At 41.8% G+C, this 14,661-nt stretch overlaps 2 pseudogenes; one reads left to right on the top strand and one right to left on the bottom strand.

Moving 5' to 3' along the window:
• The first annotated feature begins 454 nt into the window (after positions 1 to 454).
• Positions 455 to 1,831, top strand: LOC112133450 (heterogeneous nuclear ribonucleoprotein H-like; annotated as a pseudogene).
• A 6,129-nt stretch (positions 1,832 to 7,960) lies between these two features.
• LOC100450217 (inhibitor of growth protein 2-like) lies at positions 7,961 to 8,778 on the bottom strand (annotated as a pseudogene).
• Positions 8,779 to 14,661: the final 5,883 nt, after the last annotated feature.

Genomic DNA, 14,661 nt, shown 5'->3' with positions numbered 1-14,661 from the left:
AGGCAGGACATTTTTTTTCTGTTCTATTTGCTATTAAATTTCCAAGTCAATCATCAGAATGTAAGTTCCACAAACGCAGTGATTTTGTCTTTTTTAGTCCTTGTGAAATCCATAGAGGTTAATCCAATGTTCAATTCCCAAACCTTATGTTACTAACCTCATCTTACCAGCACTTGACACAACTGATTCCTCTCCCCTTGATACTCCATCTTCTCTTGGCTTCCAGGCAGTAGTGTGCTGGTAAATGTTTAACAACAGGTTCTCCAGAAAAATTTTCAAAAGTTCCGATTTGTTGCCTTTGTTGATTTCTGTGATGTAAGTACTCCCACTATGTCCAATTCAGTCTATCAGCGTGACTGCTGAGTTAGAAAGAGATGAACAGTAGTACACACCATTATGTAGTATTTCCACCACACAGATGCAACAGCCATAATCTCAACAGCATAGATACTAGTAAAGTCTACCAAAATAACGAAGAACTGGGCCATTTCTTTTTAGCCCTGCCGAAGTCGGTTGTCTGGTCTGTTTTGACACCAGACCACGTAAGAGACAATAATGTTGGGCACCAAAGGTGGAGAGGAGTTTATATTGAAGGTCCACTGCTTGCCCTGGTCTTGCTTGGCTGATGAAGTGCAGCGTTTTTTTCTGACTGCAAAATTCAAAATAAGGCTCAAGGTATTCGTTTCATCTACACCAGAGAAGGCAGGCTGGCTGGCAAGGCTTTTGTTGAATTTGAATCAGAAGATAAAGTCAAATTGGCCCTGAAAAAAGACAGAGAAACTATGGGACACAGTTTTGTTGAAGCATTCAAGTCAAACAACGTTGAAATGGATTGGGTGTTGAAGCATACTGGTCCAAATAGTCCTGACACGGCCAGTGATGGCTTTGTACAGCTTAGAGGACTTCCCTTTGAATGCAGCAAGGAAGAAATTGTTCAGTTCTTCTCAGGGTTGGAAATCGTGCCAAATGAGATAACATTGCCAGTGGACTCCAGGGGAGGAGTACAGAGGAGGCCTTCGTGCAGTTTGCTTCACAGGAAATAACCGAAAAGGCTCTAAAGAAACACAAGGAAAGAATAGGGCACAGGTATATTGAAATCTTTAAGAGCAGCAGGGCTGAAGTTAGAACTCACTACAATCCACCATAAAAGCTTATGGCCATGCAGCGGCCAGGTCCCATGACAGACCTGGTTCTGGCAGAGGGTTTAACAGCATTGGCAGAGGAGCTGGCTTTCAGAGGATGAGGCATGGTGCTTATGGTGGAGGATATGGAGCCTATGACAATTATAATGGCTATGGCTATGGATTTGGGTCAGATAGATTTGGAAGAGACCTCAATTATTGTTTTTCAGGAATGTCTGATCACAAATATGGGGATGGTGGCTCTACCTTCCAGAGCACAAGAGGACACTGTGTATACGTGTGGATTACTTTACAGAGCTACTGAGAATGACATTTGTAATTTTTTTTGACTGCTCAATCCTGTGAGGGTACACATTGAAATTGGTCCTGATGGCAGAGTAACTGGAGAAGCAGATGTTGAGTTTGCAACTCATGAAGATGCTGTGGCAGCTATGTCAAAAGACAAAGCAAATACGCAACACAGCTATGTAGAACCTTTCTTGAATTCTACAGCAGGAGCCAGCGGTACTGCTTATGGTAGCCAAATGATAGGGGGCATGGGCTTGTCAATCCAGTCCAGTTATGGTGGCCCAGCCAGCCAGCAGCTGAGTGGTGGTTATGGAGGTGGCTATGGTGGCCACAGCAGCATAAGTGGATATGACCAAGTTTTACAGGAAAACTCATGCGATTTTCAATCAGACATTGCATAGGAAGCCAAGGAGCAATGAACAGCAGCTACTACAGTAATGGAAGCCGTGCATCTATAGGTGTGAATGGAATGGGAGGGATGTCTACCATGTCCAGTATGAGTGGTGGATGGGGAATATAATTGATCACTGACTCTTGCTCAATTTTTTTTTAAGAAAAACCCAAAACTTCAGTTTAACAGTTTCTGCAATACAAGCTTATGATTTATGCTTACTCTCTAAGCAGAAATCAGGATTGTTATGAAGACTTAAGGCTCAGTATTTTTTAACACAATACTCATCTAGGATGTAACAGTGAAGTTGAGTAAACTATAACTGTTAAACAAGTTCCAGCTTTGCTCAAGTTAGCTATATTATAGGATGTTCTTAAGCAATAAGTGTATTGAGGTAAAAGGAGTTGAATTATCTTCACTGTTGCCCTTTGCTACATTGTATTGAACACTGTGTAGATGCATGCTGAAAGACATGTTTTTTGTTGTTGTTGTTGTTGTAAAACTCAATGTAGGAGCTGTGTCTGTCTACAATTAAAGTGAAACATTTTGGCATCTTTGTTAATTCTAGTTTTATTTAATAACCTGTAAGGCACGTAAGTTTAAAGTTTTTTTTTTTTTTTTTAAGTTAATGGGAAAAATTTGAGATGCAATACCAATACTTTAGGATTTTGGTCTTGATGTTTGTATGAGATTCTGAGGCCTTGATTTAAATCTTTCATTGTACTGTGATTTCCTTTTACGTATATTGCGCTAAGTAAAACTTGTCAAATAAATCCTCATTTAAAAAAAATTAAGAAGAAATGAATTTTGAGTACCACTTTTTAAAAGTACAATTTATTTAAGTTATATAATTTTTATTAATGACCATACTTCAACCTGTTTACTAAATTCCAGAAAATTTACCAATCAGCCCTCATGAACTGATAGAAGCTGGCTCCAGGGTACCATGGCTTCTGGAGCACCACACTCTCCTGGTTCTCCTCCTGCCTCACCGGTCTTTGTTCAGTCGCTGTACCGAGGCCTCCTGTTCTCCCTGACCTCTCTATGTTAGAGTGCCCCAAGGCTTAGACAGAAGGAATGGAGGGAGAAGGAAAGATGGAAGAGACAGAGGAAAAAAAGAGAAAATCTACAAATGACTTATTTTTACTTTTAGCATATTTGTATTTTATGACATTTTGAAAAATACAACTTTACTGTTTAATTATAAATTACATCATCTTTGTAGTGATATGGCATCTAGAGCTGTGCTGTCCAATGCAGTAGCACTAGCTACAGGTGACTACTGAGCAACTGAAGTGTGACAATTCCAATCTGAGACGTGCTGGAAATCCAATACATACAAGGTTTTGAAGATGAATACAAAAAAAGAATGTAAAATTCTCATTAAAAATAATTATATTGATCATAATTTAAAAACAACACTTTGGGTTAAATGATATATATTATTATAGTTAATTTTATCTTTTTTACTTTTGAAAATGAGGTTCACATTGTGATTTTTTTTTTTTGATATGGAGTCTTGCTCTGTCACCCTAGCTGGAGTGCAGTGGTGTGATCTTGGCTCACCGCAACCTCCGCCTCCCAAGCGATTCTTCTGCCTCAGCCTCCCGAGTAGCTGGGATTACAGCTACCCGCCACCACCCCTGGCTAATTTTTGTATTTTTAGCAGAGACAGGGTTTCACCATGTTGGCCAGACTGGTCTTGAACTCCTGACCTCACATGATCCACCAGCCTCAGCCTCCCAAAGTGCTGGGATTACAGGCTTGAACCACCACTCCCGGCCCCACATTGTATTTCTATTGGACAGCGCTGCTCAAGATCTTTACTCCAGACTTGCCTCTACCTTGCTCCTCCTCTACTCCACCTCTGAAAATCTTCACCTGCACTATACTACTTTTTGGTGTTAAGTCAAAGACTATTTTCCTCACCCAGCTCAAATGGAGGTTGCAAATATGTTACTGTTTCTTTAAACTTCTGACTCCCTCCTTCTTCCTTCAATTTAATAATTATTAAATTATTGTAATTAATAATTATAGCAGGAACTAATTACACAGCAATCTGCCAGTTAATAATTATAGCTCTATGAAAACAATAAGAATCACTGGCAGCCTTTCCATCCAGGTTCCTTATCTGAACCACAAAACACAGAAAAGAATTTAAGTGACTCTTTTATTTTACCAAGAATGGAACATAATTAGTACCAATCTAAATGTACAGAAGATAATCTAATTCCTATCACATACAATATGTACTATATACAATGGATACCTTTAGGGAATCAGGCTTAATTCTTGTACAGAGCCCTGGCTGAGAAAGGCCAGTTGACGTGGATATCCAAAAGGGCAGACAGAATTACTGAATGTTGAGCAACTGCAATATCCTTGAAATACATTTGTGGTCTTATAAGCAGACACCCTGATGGATAACACTCTTTCAGATTACTAAATTCCAGTTTTTTTTCAAAAAATAAATCTCTAGACTGTATAGTTATGCCTTCTGCAGTGCTCACCTCCAACTCTATACCTTCAAGAAGAAACAATCCCATTCTCAGGGCTTGGGAGCTTAATAGGCTAATCACGGAATATGGTTGTGGTTACACTAACTCAGCAGGGAAAGCTGCAGTAAAATGCCCAGACCTCTGTGCACACGGTCCCTAAGAACAGTGATGTGAATAAGAAACTTTCAAATGCAGTTTCTGAAGTCTCCTTTTCTGAAATATAATAGAATCACATAACAACTTTCCGAGGAAATACTCACATGTGGACTCCACTACATATTCATGCCAAGCACTAAAGCAGTACCATGCTTTCTGGAAACTCTACCAGCCTTCCAAGCATTCACCTCATTAATCTTCAAAAACATTTCTTTAAGACCATGAAGAGAAAGTATTATTTGCATTTTCATCACATAATTAAGCGTAGCTCACAGTTTTTCCACATCATTATAATTAAAAAAGAAACCATGAAGAACCCATAGACACAGTTAGCAGTTGTTCATTTCTTCCTTCATTGTTTTATTATCAGCTGAAAACCAGTCAGTTTGCTACAGAACTTTGCTATTCAAACTGTGGCCATGATCAGTCACATGGGCATTAACTGGAAACTTGTGTAGAAATGCAGATTCTGGCCAGACGTGGTGGCTTATGCCTGTAATCCCAGCACTTTGGGAGGCTGAGGTGAGAGTATTGCTTAGTGCCAAGAGTTTCAGATCACCCTGGCAGCATGGTGAGACCCCCATCTCTACAAAAAATAAAAATAAAATAAAACATTGGGCCAAGTGCAGTGGTTCATGCCTATAATCGCAGAACTTTGGGAGGCCGAGGCAGGCAGATCAGTTGAAGTCAGGAGTTTGAGACCAGCCTGGTCAACATGGTGAAACCCCGTCTTTACTAAAAATACAAAAATTAGCTGAGCATGGTGGCACATGTCTGCAATTTCAGCTACTCAGGAGGCTGAGGCACAATAATTGCTTGAACCTGGGAGGTGGAGGTTGCAGTGAGTGGAGATCGTACCACTGCACTCCAGTCTGGGTGACAGAGTGAGACTCTGTCTCAAAAAAAAAAAAAAAGTTAGCTGGTACTGGTGACATGCATCTGTAGTCCCAGCTACTCAGGAGGCTGAGGCGGAAGGATCACTTGAGACCAGGGGTTTGAGGCTATGATTGTGCTGCTGCACTCCAGTCTGGGCAACAGAGTGAGACCCTGTCTCTAAAAGAAGAATAAACAAATAAAAAAGAAATGCAGATCCCCAGGCTTTGTTGGACCTGCAACTCAATTCAGAGTTCTCCCTCTGCCCAAGCCTGCTCCTGCCCCTTCCCATTCACAGGCATTGATAAACACCCTATGTCCCAAAAGCCCCAAAGTAAAGCAAGCACAGGAAATTTCCACAATACAAGAGGAAGTTGGCCATGCAGCTTGGCGTTTGGCAATATATTAGGCCATGAATATTTATTGAATGAAGGTATAGACAGACCAATCACTGTCTCTTGCAAATCTCACAGCAATCTTTCATATCCAAATTTGTATCTCTTCTAGAGCCATGTTTCTCAAAATAAAAAGTTCACTTTTTTTTTTTTTTTTTAGACGGAGTTTTGCTCTTGTTGCCCAGGCTGGAGTGCAATGGCGTGATCTCAGTCCACTGCAACCTCCACCTTCATGGTCAAGTGATCCTCCTGCTTCGGCCTCCTGAGTAGCTGGGATTATAGGCATGTGCCACCATACCCGGCTAATTTTGTATTTTTAGTAGAGATGGAGTTTCTCCATGTGGGATCCCCCCACCTCGGCCTCCCAAAGTGCTACGATTATAAGCCTGAGCCACCATGCCCGGCCCACTCTTCTTATCAACATAAAAACCTGACTCATTCCTACTCTCAGAGATAGCACACAGTCAGTGATTTTCTCTACTTGAAAATCTCTGACTTATTGACGATAGAGTCAGTTCTCTGTGTATCCCATGAGACCAAGAAGATTTAGTCTAACATGACTCTGTAATTTTTATTGGGAATGTAATAGGCTTTTTTGGTTTTGATTTTAAATAAAGAAATCTTTATTTTTGGTGAGTCACATTCAACCTTCTGTCACTTACTTGTTAATCTTTTATAGACAAGATGTGCAAGCTGCACAATTGGGTCACTTGGGGCCTTACAATGAGAAGGTCCCTGAATTTGGTTTAATGCCTTGCTATTGCTGTCTTGAAATTCTTAAGTTTCTGAGCCCAAGCCCCATATTTTCATTTTGCACTAAGCTCCACAACGTATATACGTATATAGCCAGTCCTGTCCACAGGTCTGGGTTTTTGTTTTGTTTTGTTTTGTTTTGTTTTTTTGAGATGGAGTCTCGCTCTGTCGCCCAGGCTGGAGTGCAGTGGCGCGATGTGGGCTCACTGCAAGCTCCGCCTCCTGGGTTCACGCCATTCTCCTGCCTCAGCCTCCCTACAGGCACCCACCACCATGCCCGGCTAATTTTTTTGTATTTTTAGTAGAGATGGGGTTTCACCGTGTTAGCCAGCATGAGTCTCAATCTCCTGACCTCGTGATCTGCCTACCTCAGCCTCCCAAAGTGCTGGGATTACAGGCATGAGCCACCGTGCCCGGCCAGGTCTGGTTCTTAATGAGGGGTGCTAATCAGAATCATCTAATTCCTTTCCCAAATACACATAGCAACCATAACTAAAATTCATCATTGCAGTTTGCATTACTTTGTCTCTACTGTCAGACACATTTTCCGTGCTTCCTAGGCTTTTGTCTCTGGTCACATCCTATCTCTCCCATGGCTTTCTTTCCTGGCACAAAGGACGGAAGCTGAGCCCACAGCAGTGAGTGGAATGTAGCATTAAGTACCAAGGGGATCCTGGCACAACCAGCCAGCAACCATTTATTGGGCACCCACATATTAACATGCTAGTGCCACACAGTCCCTTCTCATGAAAGGCTCACAGTCTCAGCAGAATGTGAAACATACTTACCATCAAATCAAAGTGAGCCAGTAGGGAAGCCTTCCTAGAGTGATGGGTCTCAAACAGAATTTCAGAAGAGGAAAAACATGTGGCTCCACAGAGTGAGAGCATTCTGAGTAAAGGATGGACAGGTGCTACATCCCAGAGCACAGTGGAGAAGGAGTGTTTGAGGAGCAGAGAAGTGTTTTTGCCAAGCCAGAGCAGTAAGCTTATTGTGAGCTATGTTGGAAAGGCTCTCCCATAGCTCATGTGCTGGATAACTGGGTCTCATAAATTAGATGAAAATTAAGAACCATTGTGAACCTCAAAGAAAGGAACAACAGCATCAAAATGCTATTTGGGAAGGATAATTCACTGGGAATAGCCATTTTCCAAATGGTGCCCTAGAAGAAGAACTCACCATTCTCTTTCTCTTTCTTCAAATAGTTCTTGAAATTCATCTTCTTGTGACACTCCCTCACTTAATGAACATGGAATGAATCATGCTTACAATGGTACTGATGTGGTGCAGGTAGGCTCCTCAGTGGGCACTGAGCTAAGTATTTGAAAAGGCTTGGTGACTGTGATGAGAGTTCTGCCAGTAGGGCTGCCTCAGTGTAGCGTCAGGCTTTGTCACATGTGTTAGTCCATTCTTTTTTTTTTTTTTTTCAAAGTACAACTTTTAATACACCATTAATACTAATGATTAAAAATTATTGCATAGTCTTATGCATTTACCCTAAAACATTTTCTGAAAGTAAACGAATTATATAAAAGACAAATAACCCTTTAAAATGTGGATGGCCTTTACTACCTCGATCTTCTATCCTTTTTTTGTCTTTTCAGTACTTTTGTCGATGCTTTTCTCATTATCTCCCCTGCACTTTGGGCAAAACCATGTCCCCTTTGGTTTATAGGTAAGTGAAACACATGAAAAGTGAAACCATTCAACTGGACACTGTTCATTGTCATCCTATCATCTCCCCATAAGACACTTGGTTGCATAAGCAGTATGTAGGTTCATTAGGATCTATTGCAAACTCAACAGGTGAAGCTTCCCTTTCCTGCTTGGCCTTGGAGTGTTTCTTTTTCTTTGCTGACTTGGATTTCTTTTCTTTAGGTGGCTGATCATCACAGTCTTCAATCCCATTTGCCATGTGACATAAATCACAGGTTTCACTGGTCCGCTGTCTGCGGGGTCTTCTTGAAGATCTTTCTGGTTGGCTGGAATCCATCTTTGCTTTATCTGAGGCTCGTTCACTTTCAGCAGGATCTTGGAAACACTGTGAATGTAACTCCATTTGTCTTGCCCGATTTTCCACCAATTCGAGCAACAATCTGTATTTTTTCATCTCGCAATTCTTGACTATTAATTAGTGCTCTCTGGAGAAGCTGCTGCAGACGTTTCTTCTGGTTTAAATCATCTTCTTTCTTATATTTTTCATAGACATCATCAATTTCCTTTAACGTTTGTGGAGCCAGGATCCGTGACCCTCCGAGCTACTGACCGCCGTCCTGATCCATTGGTTGGGAAAGAGATTGGAAACATCACCGCAAAACATGCTGCAAACCCCGACTCGGACTCCGCTGGGGCCGAACCAATGCCCCCGCACAACCCCGACTCCCTCCCCAGCAGCCAGCTCGCCGCCACCCCTCTCGCGAACAGCCATTTTCCAGGCCTGTGTTAGTCCATTCTTGCATTACGATAAAGAAATGCCCGAGGCTGGGTAAAGAAAAGAGGTTTGATTGGCTCATGGTTCTGCAGGCTGGACAGGAAGTATAGCAGCATCTGCTTCTGGGTGGGCCTCAGGAGGCTTCCAATCAGGGCAGAAGACAAAGGGAAAGCAGGCACATCACATGGCGAAAGAGGAGCAAGAGAGAGAGAGAGTGAGGGGGAGGTGCCACACAAGCAACCAGGTCTCATGAGAACTCACTATTAGGAAGACAGCACAAAGCCATGATGGATCCACCCCCATGACCCAAACACCTCCCACCAGGCCCCACCTCTGCCTCCAACACTGGGGATTAAATTTCAAAATGAGATTTGGGCAGGGACAAATATCCAAACTATATCACCACATGAGAATGAAAGCATCCGTTTCCCCGAACAACACAGAGCACAGAAGCCACCTACCTAACTTCTCAGGAGAGGATGACAGAATCAAAGCCAAGGTTTATAAAAATCAAAACCCCTACCAGAAAGGGGTTTTGTCCCTGAGACTAACCACTGCCTCTGACACAGATCTGCCCCAAAGCTGGGACAAGGGATACATCACTGTATTAGTCTGTTTTCACATTGCTATAGATACAACCTGAGAGTGGGTAATTTATAAAGAAAATAATTTAATTGACTCACAGTTCCACATGGCTGGGGAGGCCTCAGGAAACTTAAAATCATGGCGGAAGGCGAATGGGAAGCAAGGCACATGTTACATGGCAGCAGAAGCGAGCGTGCTAGAGGGCGGCGGGGAAGTGCCTCACTTTAAAACCATCAGCTGTCATGAGAACTCACTCACTATCACAAGAACAGCAGAGGAGAAATCTGCCCCCGTGATCCAATCATCTCCCACCAGGCCCCTCCTCCGACATGTGGGGATTACAATTCGAGATGAGATTTGGGTGGGGACACAGAGCCAAACCATATCAATCCCACACTGGTAACTGCAATCTTTTCCTTCATTCCTTAGAAATCTGCAGGATATATAAGGTGAAAGGGAAGAGTGAGTTAATTTGTTACAAAGTAAAGCCTGTCATAAGGTGGAACATGAGAGCTGATTTAAAACATACATGTACTCTGTATTTATCCCAAGGGTCCAAAGGAGCAGATAAAAATAAATCAAGGTCTAGGTCTACGTGGTATGGAACCACCAGATCCAAACACAGCCTGCACTATTATTGGGGTGCTTATTATAATGCATGAATGGAAATCAGCCTTGGCCAAGTAGAGCTAAAGCCAGAGAGCACAGGACTTATATTGCAATTTGTCAAAGAATTTTGAAAAAATCAAAAGACAGTTGACACAGATGGCCATTACATCTTGCTATATGGATAAACTAAAAAACCAAAAGATATGTATGCACACAGAAGGTATCCTGAAGACACTAAGAATATAAACATCCCATTAACCAAGTTGGGATGAAGCTTTCTTTCTTGGAAGATTATGTGTACTCTTCATTTTGTTATCATTGTGTGTGTGTGTGTGTGTGTGTGTATTGTTGTTGCTGCTGTTGTTTTGTGAGAAACAATTCTGTAAGATTCTACATTAACTACAACAAGGACGTTTTGTGTTCTGCTTTTGTAATATAGCTTTTACGTTGAAGATTACTTATAGTTATATTTGTGGAAAATGTCTTGCTTATTCTAGGTCATAGAACGTTGAATTCAGACTTCGGCTTAGAATGCAGAAAACTGCAAGAGAATGTATGTCACTTCTACACTAACAACAAAAGCCAGATTACGTACACATATAGTTTGGTGGCCTGTGTTCCTCTTAGTAGTCATGCTCCAAAGAGGGTGACTACAGGGTACACTGAGGGTGGCCAGGTCTTGGGAACAGGAGCTCTCAGCCTTGACAAAGACTCCCTGCCCCAGGACGGCACAGCAGCAGCAAGGCTACTGGCCCCGAAAGCACTGCCTATGGAGCTGAGAGCACCACAACTAACTTGGAAGTAAGCAGTGTGGACAGGCAATTGATAACTGAAGAGTTTCCCCAGGGCTTTGGTGGTGCTCATGACCCTGGAACCTCAACACAAGCATGAGTGTGTGTGACAAGGTGAGGGGTTCCCCGCTAATGACTGAGATAAAACTTACAGCTAGTCCAGTAGGATGGGGACTGTCAGATTCAAGTTGAATTTTTAACGCTGTGACATTATTACATTCAAGACATGTGGAATAGGATTCACACCCATACCCTTGTTCTAAATGGTATATCATTCATGCAATAATTTGCATCCTGTGGTAGACAGCTTCTAAAATGTCTCCCAATTTGCACTCTTATATAATGTTCTCTTGAGTGTAGGTTGAAACTAGTGAGTGAGTCATTTCTAACAAACAGAGTACAGTAAAAGTAACAGAATGTCACTTCTGAGATCAGGTTAGGAGACTGGAACTTCTGTCTTTCTCACCCTCCCTCCAGCCCTCTCACTCGCCTGCTCTGATGAAGTCAGCTACCTTGCTGTAAACTGCACTAGGGAGAGGCACTTATCGTAAGGAACTCAGGGCAGCCCTTGGTCAACAGCTCATAAGAAACTGAGACCTTTAGTCCAACAACCCAAAGGAACTGAACCTTGCTAAAAACCCCAAGTGAGCTTGGAAGCAGATCATTTCCCAGTTAATCCCTGAGATGGGTGCATCCTAGCTAACACCTTGATTGTATCCTGTGAGAGACCTAGAACCAGAGTACCCAGCTAAGCCATGCCCAGGCTCCTAATGCACAGAAAGAGATAATACATGTAGTTTTTCTGCCACTTAGCTTTGGGGTAACTTATTATGCAGCGATGAGTAACTAAAACAAATTTCAAGAAGACAGAAAATGAACAGAAGGTGTTACTATACATCTATCTAAACATGCTGTCTATATCTAAAGTCTAGCCAGTGGTTCTTGAGCAGGGGTGCACATCAGAATAATCCAAGGCTAAGGGGAGTGTTAGAAGGGAGAAATATATGGAAAAGGTAAACCAGGGTCACACAAAAGAAGGAAGGTAGAGTCCATTTCAGGGAGTCCAGTGCCTGAGCCTCTTGTTCAGTCGTTGGCAGAGAGGGCTGTCAGGACCACTATCCCAAAATCTGGTCTCCAAATCTTTTTTCTATGAAAGGGCTTTTGCTTGCCACATGTTTTATGTGGTCCCTGAGGATCCTTTGGTTTCCTCCTCCTATCTACCATTTGAATTTGGTTCCCAAATTGCATTAAAGACAAATAACAGTGCAGATGTTCACCATTGGAATGTCATCAGAATCTTATCCCCAGTCCTTAATCCTAGACAGGTTTAACAGTTGGATTTGGGGAAAATGGTTCCAATTGGGTGCTGAAGCCCACAGAACATTCCACAGTTTAATTCATTTGTTCTGCCCTGGCAGAGCTTATGACAGTTCACAGCAGTCCCAACAGAGTCAAGCGAGAGGATCCATTGCATGTGTGAAGGGTCTTCCCAACTCCTTCCACTTTAGACCCATTAGCTAGCCAAATGAGTGAAATTTCATTTTTAGTCATGTCACTTATTTCTCAAAATTCTTCAAGCTATTCCCAGAAAGGCTTGGCATGATTTAAGATTCCAAAAATCCCTGAAAAAGGTAAACATCAGTAAGGGAAAAAAAAAGGATATATGATCTGATAGGTTTTTTTTTAGACTATGCTGACCTTTACAGAACAAGAGCCTTTGGTCAAAGAAAAAATAGAAAAGAAACTGTATCCTTCTCAGCTGGCAGAAAAAGAATTTACATAGTCTTGGGAAGCTCACTGGAACATGTTAGGAAGGCCTAAAATGGAGATGCCAAAGACAAAACCTGCCAAACTCTAGATGTGATGTAGACACTGTTTATGATGTAAAAGAATACTGTATCTCATCAAACCTAAGACTTTTTGATGCCGGTGTTTTCTTGACTTTACACAAGTGTCAAAAGAAGCTTTTCATAGAACTAGATCATAAACTGTTACCTGACACTACAATTGTAGGACATCAATTGTAAAATGCATCCTGCTTTCAGAGATGTTAAAGTGTGAGAAAATGTGCCTCCTAGAATAGATGAGAGTAGTTTTGGGCCTTGACAATAGAAGTGATTTCCTACTTGAGGAGCCTGGTTCCTGGCAAAAAAAAAAAAAATCTGAGTGATTTTTCAGGCCTGATCATAGGCAATTACAAACACTTTATCTGACAGGCCTCACGGGTGAAAGCTGCTCTCTCCACATCAGACTTAGTGGCACTGCCAGTGCACTGCAGTCTCTGGAAGTCATTACAGTCCCCTGGCCCACCATGACCTTACACGTAGCTGCATTCCTGGCTCAGCTGCCTCCATTTAGAGGTATCCTTATCGGGAAAACTCGAAGACGATTTGCTCCACCTGACTCAGTGCTTTTGCACTCCTTGCCCTTCCGTCTGCCTCCTGCTAGGCCCTGGGCCCATAAAACTGCCCAAGCCTTTTGTTTGGAGCTCTCAGACAGTGAGACGACTCCTCTCTCTCTGCTGGTCTACTTGACTTTCAACTAGTGGGCCATTCCATGGGGGCTGCGGGAGGAATGGAATGGAGCAGGTGCTTTCTCTGGTTTAGACTCTTGTTTATACTATTGCAATAAGTGATGAAAAGCTTGACTATCACTTTCATTTTGATTGTCCTTTAATCCCGTATTCCAACAACACCTGGCAGTTCAGCACTCTCTCTCCAGTTGAGTCGAGCTCCTGACACTACTCAAGACAAGAGAATGCAGTAAAGCAATCTGAGCACAAAGCATGGAACCGTCAGAGGTTCTTATGTTTATTACGCAGGATTTCCATGGTGTTCTTGTTTTCTGTGTACTCAAGCAAATGTTGAGCAACTGCCACTTATCAATGACTGAGCTGGATGTGCTAGATGTGACGAAACTCAATAATCAAATGGGAAACAATTCACAGCATTGTAGATACATAGTATTTGGTTGACAAAATATTTGGTTGTTACCATGAGTGAGAAAGAAATTCAGGGAAGGGAGGGATCAATGTGAACTACAGTAATCAAGGAAAGCTTTGTGAAAGAAGGTCGACTTGAGTAAAGCATTGAACTAGTAAAATTTGGGTAGTACAAAAGATGTCTGGGCATTAGGGTAGAAGAGTCCCATTCTCAAAGAATAGAGTGCTTTTTTCACAGGATATTTGACAGGTTAGATTTTCAAAATTAGATGTGCATGCCCCTATAACAAGAAAATTGTTTCCTCTGCAGAGTGACATGGAATATGGAATGGGACATAATTATTTTCAGAATTTCAACCCTAATTGTTTTGACTACATTCATGTTTACTTTATAATGCCCAAATGCAAACCAATGGATTACAGAAATGACAGCTTAAAATTTTCCTCCACAATTGCTTAGCTAACCGTTATGTGGCAATTAACATGAAATTTGACCAAAATTGCCAGCCACTGGGCTAGAAAGAGGCATTCTCCAAAAAAAGGTATAGCCATTCTGATCTAAGTATCTGCACTTTGCATGTTTACTAGGAATAAGTTTTTGAAATAAAGGTTTAGCTTTGGAAGTCTGGCTTCCCTCCAGCTATTCAATTACATTAGCTTATTTATTAAGCACTACTTTCAATTCTATTTTAGACATTTTAAAACTACGTTAATATTTTCAATCCACAAACATTTTTTGAGCTTACAGTCTAAACTCAATCTAGACTCTAGAGTTGTAGTGTCAATGCGGTAGCCACTAGCCACATGT

Source organism: Pongo abelii, chromosome 4 (genome assembly GCF_028885655.2).
Source record: "Pongo abelii isolate AG06213 chromosome 4, NHGRI_mPonAbe1-v2.0_pri, whole genome shotgun sequence".
NCBI lineage: Eukaryota > Metazoa > Chordata > Mammalia > Primates > Hominidae > Pongo > Pongo abelii.
Note: the sequence above shows the minus strand (reverse complement) of the source record. Positions and strands in the feature narration are given on the sequence as shown.